The 10,877-nt window shown below is 43.9% G+C and overlaps 1 protein-coding gene across 1 annotated transcript in view; it reads left to right on the forward strand.

The window, feature by feature from the left end:
- Positions 1-3,697: 3,697 nt before the first annotated feature.
- The window catches only part of LOC140327951 (3-galactosyl-N-acetylglucosaminide 4-alpha-L-fucosyltransferase FUT3-like), a 14,695-nt gene continuing 7,515 nt past the window's right edge, over positions 3,698-10,877 (forward strand). Inside the window, exon 1 of the mRNA XM_072407197.1 lies at positions 3,698-3,736. The gene's annotated coding sequence lies outside the window, so the exon portion shown is untranslated. The remainder of the gene's footprint in view (positions 3,737-10,877) is intronic.

The raw sequence follows: 10,877 nt of genomic DNA on the forward strand, positions 1-10,877 counted from the left end.
CACAATTGTCGCCAGGAAATGTCAATCGCCTCACCTTTTTGCAAATGAATGAAAGATGAGTTACTAACAACTATCATATCCCCACTGCAGATGTCACTGATTGAGTGACACAAGGACTCACTGGCCAACCAAGATGCCTCTCAGATGCCCCTGTCAGCTGAGCCTGCCTCGGTTGAATTTTCTGCTAGTTATCGCAACATCATGCCTGTCATTGTGCCAGCTAGCAACATACTTTAGATTTCTGTTGCTTCCGGAAGGCCAACAAACTGCAGATGAAAACCCCCAGTACTGCCACAATGATAGGTAAGTTGCCTTTGCCCTATTTTTCAGCTAAGTATTGTAAGATTGAGGGTTGGCATTCATGTCATCCACTTCATGATACAAACTAGCAATATCATCTACCTTCCTACCGCTTCTGGCACCACGGACCACAGCAACACTGTCATCCAGGTCATGATGCCAGCTAACAATTATTATTATTAATAAACAGGATTTATCTAGTGTAAACAAATTATGCAGATATATAAATTAAATAAGTGTGCGTACATTAAACAGCAATGCATTCTTCTGCTGTTTTCATGAATAAATCCTATTTGCCTGCTGTCACTTTACCTGCCATTTTCTGGAAAACCACAAGGTCTTTTGGAACTTTAATGGAAATTGCAAAATCGGTTTGCCAAAACTTTGTGGATCCATCGGAATTTTAAGGGAATTTTCACAAGACTGTCAAAGGCCTTCTCGCTCATCCACAATCACAATGTCACAATATGTAATTGGGAATATGTAATTGGGAAAGTGTCAGGCACTCCACTCCATGCCCAAGCTCTAAGAAAATGAGTTTGGTTTAATATCCATGATAAAACCATCTGGGTCAGGAAATGTTGGGGGGTTTTCTTACCAACTAGTACATGTTAGGAGTTTTCTACCATCCCTATTATGTAAGGTAAAAATTCATTTTTTTTTTAGGTGCAACACCTTTTTTTTAAAAAAAAAAAATAGGGTGCAGCACTGCCTCCTATATGAATGGGAGCACAAGGACTCACAGGATACCTACCTCATGCCCGAGCCTTTTTGTGCAAAGAGAAAAATTTGTTGATAATATATAAGTGCAGTGAGATCGTCAATTTTTATCTCGTGCCTGGGTCGGGTGACGTAGGATGAAGAACCCAGAAGAGGAGACAAGGATGGCGATGCCGGGAGCATTTGCTCTGGGACAGATGCCAGGACGGCGTGGGACTTGATGCAGGAAACCCCCGGAGTGATCGGACTGACCTGGGGGATTGAAGTTAAGTGTATTTTTTTGAGTTTTGAGTTTAGTTCCTCTTTAAGGGTGAGGTACAGGTGCTCTATGTAAGCCAGCAGCAAGGCTGACATCGGGGTGGGGGGTCAAGGGGTACTTCTGTGATGGCCTGACTTTTGCAGTACTGAAACTTTCAAATATGGGCTGGGGGTTTAGCTGTGAATAAATCACTGGCTCATCATCTGAGTAACCCCAAAAATTCTGTCATCTATATTACTCCCAGTAGCCCAGAATTCAGAATTCACACTTCACAGCCCTGATGAAGGAGCCCTGAAATGTGTTGGATTTATTCTTTTGGGCTTCTTTGTCTAATAGAGAGCTGGACATTGACTAGCATGTTTGTGCTTCCATTATTTTTACCTTCCGTGGACTTTGCTGTCCCCACCAGGGAGATTTACCGTCTCTATTGGTCCTATCATGGAACCTATAATATTCTCTCTCTAAGTGTTTGTCTCTCTGTATTCCCATCTCTGATATTTCCAGCATGCACTTTACCTTTCAGTCTGTAATTCTGTGTAAACTTATTATTACCCTACCCGCTGTGTGCCACAATGATGAGGAGTGCCCAGGCACCGACCTCTGCTGCTTCAAGGACTGCAGGTGCCAGTGCGTGCCAACAATAAAAGGTAATGGTGAATGTTCTCTGGTGAATGATAAGATGCCACATATGTATAAATATTACCACCGGGTAATATTTATCACTCCTTTTTTTATCTTGTTATAGGAAGCGATTGATGGGCTGGATGCAGAAGATTGGAGGATCCGGTTTCTTTCCATCTGTGATGCTCCACAGCAGAGACTCCTCAGCCTCGGCTATACTGAAGGTTCTGCAAATGTCTGAAGACTCCATCATGGCAGCAAAACTGCTGAATAAACAGAATTTGGTCACATGATTGTGGGGTGTACTTCTTTTTGTTCTGGGTGCAGGATTGTTGTGAATACAAAATGTGAAAGGGTTTGGAGGTTTCTATTTGTAGCAGTTCTTATGTAATTCAGTCTTCTGGATAGTCCCAGGCCAATCATACTATGAAATGGAGAGTCTCTAAAAATTGACCTCTTGATGGGCTCATGCAGACAGACCCGGTGCCCCCCATGCAGATCATTCCATTATTACTGACTTATCTTAGCTTGTTCAGCAGTGGTCTGTGTAGAGGTGGGCATCTTGGAGGCAGAATTCTTCAGTGCTTCCATAATGGAGAACAGGGAGCAGCACAGTAATGTCATAATCAAATCCTCCTCCAAATCTGCTGGGATGAGCAGTCAGAGGCAGCAGTGCCTTAGAGGATCTCACGCTGCAGATATGTATAGTAATCTATGAAGATACAGAACAGAATTGCCAGGCAAAAGACGATGCTAAGAATTAGAATTTCTAGATGTTTCCTATTTCACAAAATCTTCACTTCACAAGAACAATTCTCCCTAATAGAACCAGGTAGGGCAGGAGAAGGTGAATTACCCGGCATATGGGTTATGATTACCTTCTAATCTAGCAGTCAAAAGGTCTCTGCATCCCAGGTGTCTCTTCTGTCATTGGAGCACAGGAGACACAAAACAGGAGGTTCCAGTGATTCTCCACTGCCTCAAGGTACAGGATCTGTATACACAGACTGGGAAAACCCTCTATATACCCCGGGGAATACCTACTGGCCAAACACACACCTCCTGCCCTGGGGTGGGGTGTTCAGGGGGAACGCTCCTTCAGGTGTGTTGTTACTGCTAGGTCCCAGGTGTGTTGGTATTGCTGGGGCCAGAGGATGTAAATATGGATTTTATTACATTTTCAAGTTTTCTGTCCCCACCATGTGGCTTCCTAATGCTGACAACAGCTGATCAGGTCCATGGAATGTCCACCAACACAGCACCTTGTAGACCCTATCAGGGAGTTAGGTGTACAAAGCATTGTCCTAGGAGGCTGCAGTCTGAGATCTCACCACCTCCACACTTCATATTTCATCATGTAATGAGGAAATCCTAATGATATTGTACTGTATATGAGGAGCCGTATTACCCTGCACAATGCTGGAGAACCCAGAGACGTTGGGTTGGTGGCCAATACATTCATTCCATACAGTTTAATACTTTGTATCCCTGTGAGAAGAATGAACCACAAAGATGGACACAGAAGTGAATATCACTGGACAATCCAATGTGTATTGTCCTTCACCTGTGACGGGAGGCTGACAAATAAAATGTAAGCTCCTCTGCTCTGTGTGGCATTGGAGGCTCCAATCTTTTCTTCCTCTCCAGAAGATGTAGAAGGTTTCCATATCTCCTCTGTCTGCTTATCAGCAGCCCAACCCTTACAAAGTCCAGAAGAATTAATAAATCTTATCTCTAGAAATTCGGCGAGGTATAAAATGTTCAGCTCCTTCCTCATCTTTACCGGCTGCAGGAAAAACAACTCCCAGGACCCGGGGCCACCTACCAGACACAAAGGTAAGTTAATAGAATAAATCCTCTGGAATCAGTCCTAAGGTGTATGGAGGGCCATGGGAGGGAACACGAAGGACCATGGGGGTGAGGTCTTTTTTCTTTGGTTTCAGATACAAAAATGATGGGGGTTAAAGTATTATTAAAGTCTACAATATCCAATCATGTAAAAAGGAATCTAATTACATCAAGACTTTTTATTCCACATGATTGGAAATCTGCAGAGCTTCTCCTCATTCACTAAACTAAGGATTATTGCCCCTACAAGGCGATAACCTATTTTACTATGTGAACAGCCTGGATTCCTTTATTCCTATATTGAGGAAAACTCTCAACATGGGAAAATAGCCCAATGTACAATTCAGATGTAGAATGGCACAAATCACGCTTCGTATGATTTAGAGTCACTCACTGCTCCAATGATTGGGAACCACAATACAAACTGATCCCTAGATAGCACCTCACACCATGGGAACCCTCCAGAACTTTCCTGCTCAGCCCCCCGCTTGAGATTATATAGGGGCACTGGATCTCTTTACCATACCTTATGGAATTCTGTCCTCTGACTAATGGGTGGGAATCACAAACTGCCCCATTAATTCCCTCCAGAAGTGGCTGCTATGTATAAATGTTTGGAGTACAAATCATCTTCTCGTAGAACCCTTACAGGCTGAATGTAGTATTCTAAGGAAATCATGTGAATCCCCTAAAATATCAACACCTGGCCTGGATCGAAATTTTCAATAATCTCACAAAAAAGTTTCCTGTTACTCAGCATAAATTGTGTGATTGGATGTCCCGGCTACAACACCCCAAATAATTGTTTCTTAACCAGGGTTCCCCCAGAGATGGCTGGGGGTTCCTTGAGCAGTTTGCACCTCTCAGGACTGACTAAGTGACACCAATGATGTTTTTGGCTATCTGTAAGGGTGAAGTTCTTCCCAATGGCCAGCAATGTAAAAGGAATTCTACTCACTGGCCGTCACACTAATGTACTGTGATCTGTGGATATAATAATTATAGAAAGGGGGGCCCTGAAGACCAGAAGGTTATTTCAAGTGTCTCCCGCCCCCATGTTCAAAAGACTGAGAATGGCTGCTAAATGTTCAGTGCAATGTTAGTTGATGATTCACTGGGTCAAAGTCCACGTTTTACCTAAAGCTGTGTAACTTTCCCCCTTCCGCTCCCTTATCCTCCTCACTTTATGATATGTAGGTAAATCTCCTTAAAGCTGAATATTCTTGTATTTCCTGATTTTTTTCTAAAATCAATAAGGAAATATTGAAGGAAGTGATTTTTGACTATTTCACATACAAGAGCAGGGATGTTATACTCCCCCCTCCCCCTCATAGAACGGCACCTCGGCTGCATTCAGAACTCACGTATCTGCTGCATTCAGGGCAGCTGTGAGGGCAGAAACTGGCTCCTTCCCCTTCACAGCCCAGACTCTGCTCCTGTGGGCGTCATCATGCCCTCTCTCCCTATACCATGCGTTACATGAGCGAATGTTCGCACATGTGCAGTTACAACTTCCAGACGCCGAGCATGGAAATCCTTTTTATCCCCCCAGCGGTATTCCCGAGAGTGACTCGGGAATTGGATTTTACTTGCAAAAAGCGGTAATCCCGGGTCACAATCAGGATCGCCAAAAACATAAAAAAAAAAACACTTACCTTGTTCCTTTGGCATCCCTCGGCATCCTGCTGGTCTCTGCAGGTCCTAGTGACACGTTTTCCTCCTCCGATGTTCAGCCACCAACTGCAGAGATGTTTTGCGGGGTTTCCTGATGACGTTGGTGCATGCGTCAGTGCGGGCGGAGGAGCGACAAGAAATTTAAATAATTTTGTATTAGATTTAATACAAAATAGCTGTTACGAGTCCAATACAAAGAAATCTTTAAACAATTATTTATATAACATATATATGTTATACATGCTACTGTACAGTTATATTACAGGTTTTAGTATTTTAATGCACCCTTGTTTTAACAGATTTTTTTTATTTAAAGTTTATTTAAAAATGTATTAAATTTATTAAATGTTGCACATATTTCGGTGAGTTAAGCCTAAAAATGATAGACGTACAATGTAAAATAAATTTCCATGCAAAAAAGTAACACTTTTTGCATCAAAATACGCACAGAATTAGAACACCAGAGGGCTTAAAGGGCCAACACATTCACCTATCCCTTGCTGCCATTTTTTGACAACAACATCACCATCAGGCACTTTTTGTTAGCTGTGTACACGAAGGAAAATGGCAGAGCTCAAGTCCAAATTCATAATAACAATGTCACTGCCTTAAATGAGCCACAAGGGCTCAGAATTGATATGATTGAGAAACAGCTGGGAAAAATTAGGGTTGACAAAGCACCAGGACCTGATGGATTACATCCACGTGTCCTCAAAGAGCTGAGCCCTTTTTTTTTTTTTTTTTTAATTTTTAGAGACTCTTTAGTCACTGGCAAGGTACTGATGGATTGGCGTAAGGCCAATGTGGTTAATATGTTCAAAAAGGGAGCAAAGTCATTACCAGGTAACTACAGACCAGTTAGTTTAGCGTCCATAGTTGGAAAGGTCCTTGAGAGATTGATAAAGATATCAGGGATATATTTATTTTCCTAGTGGGTGAACTTGATGGACTTTCAACATAACATTGTCTTTTTTCAACATAACCTACTATGTAACTATATAGTTGCTACTCAGACATTATAAGGTGATACTTTTTATCGCTCAATACTTCTTACCATTCTGTTTATCATATATTTTTTACTATCAATAATACCTTACTTACTTATTGTACATAACAACTGCAAGCAACCTCCTTCAAATTTAGGTTTTATCTGCTCAATTATCCTTTTAGTTACATGCGTTACTAGTTAATATACTTTAATCATTAGAAATATAATTGGATGTCATATCATTAATATATTAAAAAACCATTTCTTCATTGTATTATTTATTTATTTTCATTAACTACACCCTAGCCCTCCTATATATTCATATATACATTACATATCCTTCATTGATCACCAAGGATGTAGACATCTTTATACAATATCCCGTGTTAATAATACAATATCTTAAAAATATTGGTTCTTAGTATTTTTTACATGATTCAAACTACATTACAGCAATGAAGACTGTGGCGATAGATTGGGGGACCGGTATCTGGAGAATACTGGTACTGATTAGGCCTTACATTATAACAGGCCCAAACTACCCACAGTTATGGAGTATCTCCGTCAACAAATTCAGTCCCTGACAGATGCTTCAGAGGCATCCTGCTGTAGTGGCCCCTCCTGTGGAAGCCAAGATTCCTTTGCCAGAAAAATTTACAGGTGAATGCCAAAAGTTTGCAAATTTCATGAATGCTTGCAAGATAAATTTCCAGCTGCAGCCGCTCTCATCTGGCACTGAGTCCCAGGGAGTGGGGTTAGTGATCTCCCTTCTCAAAGGGGATTCCCAGACCTGGGAGGGGGACCCAGATCTCCCCTCAGTGGACTCGAGGCTATGGGGATTCTTTTTGCTGACCCATACCTGGCATCAACTGCAGAGGCAAAACTTTGTGGACTTCGGCAAGGTCACAGGTCGGTGAAGGAGTATGCTGCAGAGTTTCGCAGCTGGGCCATCAGTTCACAGTGGAACGATCCAGCACTCTGCAGTCAGTTTCGCTTGGGCCTATCCAAAAACAGCCAATGCAGTTAGACTCCTGCAGGCTGTCAGCCAAAGAAAGGTTGAGGCGAAGGTCCTAAGGGCTCTGCCTGTATTGTAGAGAACATGGTCAATCATGGCTTTGTGCAATCCTGGCCTCGAAGAAGCCAAGAAAACCTCAGTGCCTAGGTGGGCCCCTAGATACACACCTGGGCAGACAGGTATTTCCATTGAAGTCTAATCGTGTCTTGTTACCAATTGAAATTGCCTGGAATTCTTCTGCTAAGCATTGCCAGGCATTCCTGGATATCAGTGCTGCCAGTTATTTTATGGATATATCTCTGGCTCGCTCTCTTGGAATTCCAGTTATTAACTTGGCTGAACCTTTATGTGCCATGGCTATTGATGATTTTCCTTTGCAGCAGGGAAAACCAACACCCACAACTCCTGAGGTTTTGGTTAAGGTGGGTAATGCCCACTCAGAAATGTTATCATTTGTTCTGCTAGACCAAAGGTTGGAAAACTCCGGCCTTTAGGTCAGATATGGCCTAGTCGGTAGTTTGTTTCGGCCCAATTCCAATTAGTAAGATTCATATGTCCGTAAGAGTCTAGTAGCATGAAAAAAAGAAATAATAACACAGTCATGGAAAGGTGAATACTACTAAAGTTCAGATTCACTAACATTGGTGTGATAATTCCACAAACATCTCTTATTTACACAAAAAACTGGAAAATTCACCCAAACCATCGCAAGCATGGAACCCAGACAAGAATCCCTGGAACCTGCATGTTTCACTGGTGGGGATTCATCACTGGTAAGGTCATCAAGGTAAAATTTCTTTACCTTTAGGGTGAATCATTGCGAGCTGTGTTAGGATCTTTGGCAATGAGCACTGGGAAACAGAACTCAGTACACGGCAATGGTCTCACAGGGATCGGGGCAGATCAAAGGTCAACCAAAGCTCTAACACAATACACACTAAGCAAAAGGAAGTGATCAAGGAATCAGAGGTGGGAGAGGGATCAGAAGCCGGGGTCAATGTGTTGTTAGGTAAATATGGCATCCAAGAGGTCAGAGATAAGTGAATGGTTAATAGACAGAGCTGAGGTCATACATAATGCATGGTTAGGTAAATGTTGCATCCTGTTATTGCATCAATGTTCCTGTTATCAGTGGGAAGATAAATGCCTCATCCCTGGTGTCAGTGGGAAGAATAAGGCCTGATCCCTGGTGTCAGTGGGAAGAAAAGTGCCCCATCCCTGGTGTTAGTGGGAAGAATAGTGCCCCATCCCCGGTGTCAGTGGGAGGATGATTGCCCGATCCCCGGTGTCAGTGGGAAGATAAATGCCCCATCCCTGGTGTCAGTGGGAAGAATAAGGCCTGATCCCAGGTGTCAGTGGGAAGAAAAGTGCCCCATCCCTGGTGTTAGTGGGAAGAATAGTGCCCCATCCCAGGTGTCAGTGGGAGGATGATTGTCCCATCCATAGTGTTATTGGGAAGATGATTGCCCCATCCCTGGTGTCAGTTGAAAGAATAATGCCTCATTCCTGGTTTCAGTGGGAAGATTTGTGACCCATCCCTGGTGTAAGTAGGAGGATAATGTTCTGTCCCTGGTGTCAGTGGAAAGAAAAGTGCCCCTTTATTGGTGACAGTGGGAGGATGAGTACTCCATCCCTGGTGTCGGTAAAAAGAAAAGTTCCCCATCCATGGTGTCAATAGGAACAATAATGCCTGATCTCTGGTGTCAGTGGGAAAACTAATGTCCATCCCTCGTGTCAGTGGGAATAATAGTGCCCCATCCCTGGAGTTAGTGGGAGGATGATTTCCCCATCCCTGGTGTCAGTGGGAATAATAGTGCCCCATCCCTGGTGTCAGTATGAAGAATAGTGCCGATCCCTGAAGTCAGTAGGAAGAAAAGTGCCCGATCCCTGGTGTCAGAAGGAAAAATAGTGCCGTGTACCTAGTGTCAGCAAAAGAATTGTTGCCCCATCCCTGGTGTCAGTAAGAGGATGATTGCCCCATCCCTAGTGTCAGTGGGAGGATGATTGTTTTACCCCTGGTGTCAGTGAACGAATTGTTGCCCCATCTCTGGTGCCAGTTGAAATAATAGTGCCCCAATCCTGGTTTCAGTGTGAAGATTTGTGACCCATCCCTGGTGTCAGTGGGAGGATAATTGCCCCACCCCTGGTGTCAGTTGAAAGAATAGTGTCCAATCCCTGGTTTTGGTGTGAAGATTCGTGCCCCATCCCTGATGTCAGTGGGAGGATGATTGCCACATTCCTGGTATCAGTGGGAAAAAAAGTGCCCCATCCTTGATGTCAGTAGAAAGAATAGTGCCCATCTCTGGCGTCAGTGGGAGGATGATTGCCCCATCCATAGTGTCAGTGGGAGGATGATTGCCTTATCCCTGGTGTCAGTGGAAGAAATGTTGTCCCATCCCTGGCTTCAGTTGGAAGAATTGTGCCCCATCCCTGGTTTCAGTGTGAAGATTCGTACCCCATCCCTTGTATTAGTGGGAGGATGATTGCCCCATCCCTGGTGTCAGTGGGAAGAATAGTGCCCAATTCCTGGTGTCAGTGGGGAAAAATAAGGTCTCGTCCCTGATGTCAGTAGAAAGAATAGTGCCCGATCCCTGGTGTCAGTGGGTAAAATAGTGCCCCGTACCTAGTGTCCATGGGAGGAAAAATGCCCCATCCCTGATGTCAGTGAAAGAATTTTTACCCCATCCCTGGTATCAGTAGGAGGATGATTGCCCCATCCCTGATGTCAGTAAAATAATTGTTCCCCTATCCCTGGTGTAAGTGGGAGGATAATTGCCCTATCCCTGGTGTCAGTTGGAAGAATAATGCCCCATCCTTGGTTTCTGTCTGAAGATTTGTGGCCCATCCCTTGTTTCAGTGGGAGTATGATTGCCCGATCCCTGGTGTCAGGGAAGAATAGTGCCCGATTCCTGGTGTCAGTGGGAAAAATAATGCCCCGTCCCTGATCTCAGTGGGAAAAATAATGCCCCGTCCTTAATGTCAGTGGGAAGAATAAGGCCCCATCCCTGGTGTCAGTGGAAAGAATAGTGCCCCATGACTTGTATCAGTGGGAGGAATAAAGCCCGATCCCAGGACTCAGTGGGAGGATAATTGCCCCATTTCAGGTTTCAGTGGAAGAATGATTGCCACATCATTGGTGTAAGAGGGAAGAAAACTGCCCATACTCTGGTGTCAGTGGGAGGATGAGTGCCCCATCCCTGGTTTCAGAGTGAAAAATAGTGCCACATCCTTAGTGTCACTAAGAAGAGAAGTGCCCCATCCCTTGTGTCACTGAGGGGATGATTGCCCCATCCCTGATGTCAGTGGGAGGATCATTGCTCCATCCCTGGTGTCAGTGGGAAGAATAATGCCCCATCACTGGTGTCAGTGGGAGGAATAGTGCCCCATCCCTGTTGTCAGTGGGAGGAATAGTGCCTCATCCCTGGTGTCAGTGGGAGGAATAGTGCCCCATC

This window comes from Pyxicephalus adspersus, chromosome 4, assembly GCF_032062135.1.
Source record: "Pyxicephalus adspersus chromosome 4, UCB_Pads_2.0, whole genome shotgun sequence".
NCBI classification, from domain to species: Eukaryota; Metazoa; Chordata; class Amphibia; order Anura; family Pyxicephalidae; genus Pyxicephalus; species Pyxicephalus adspersus.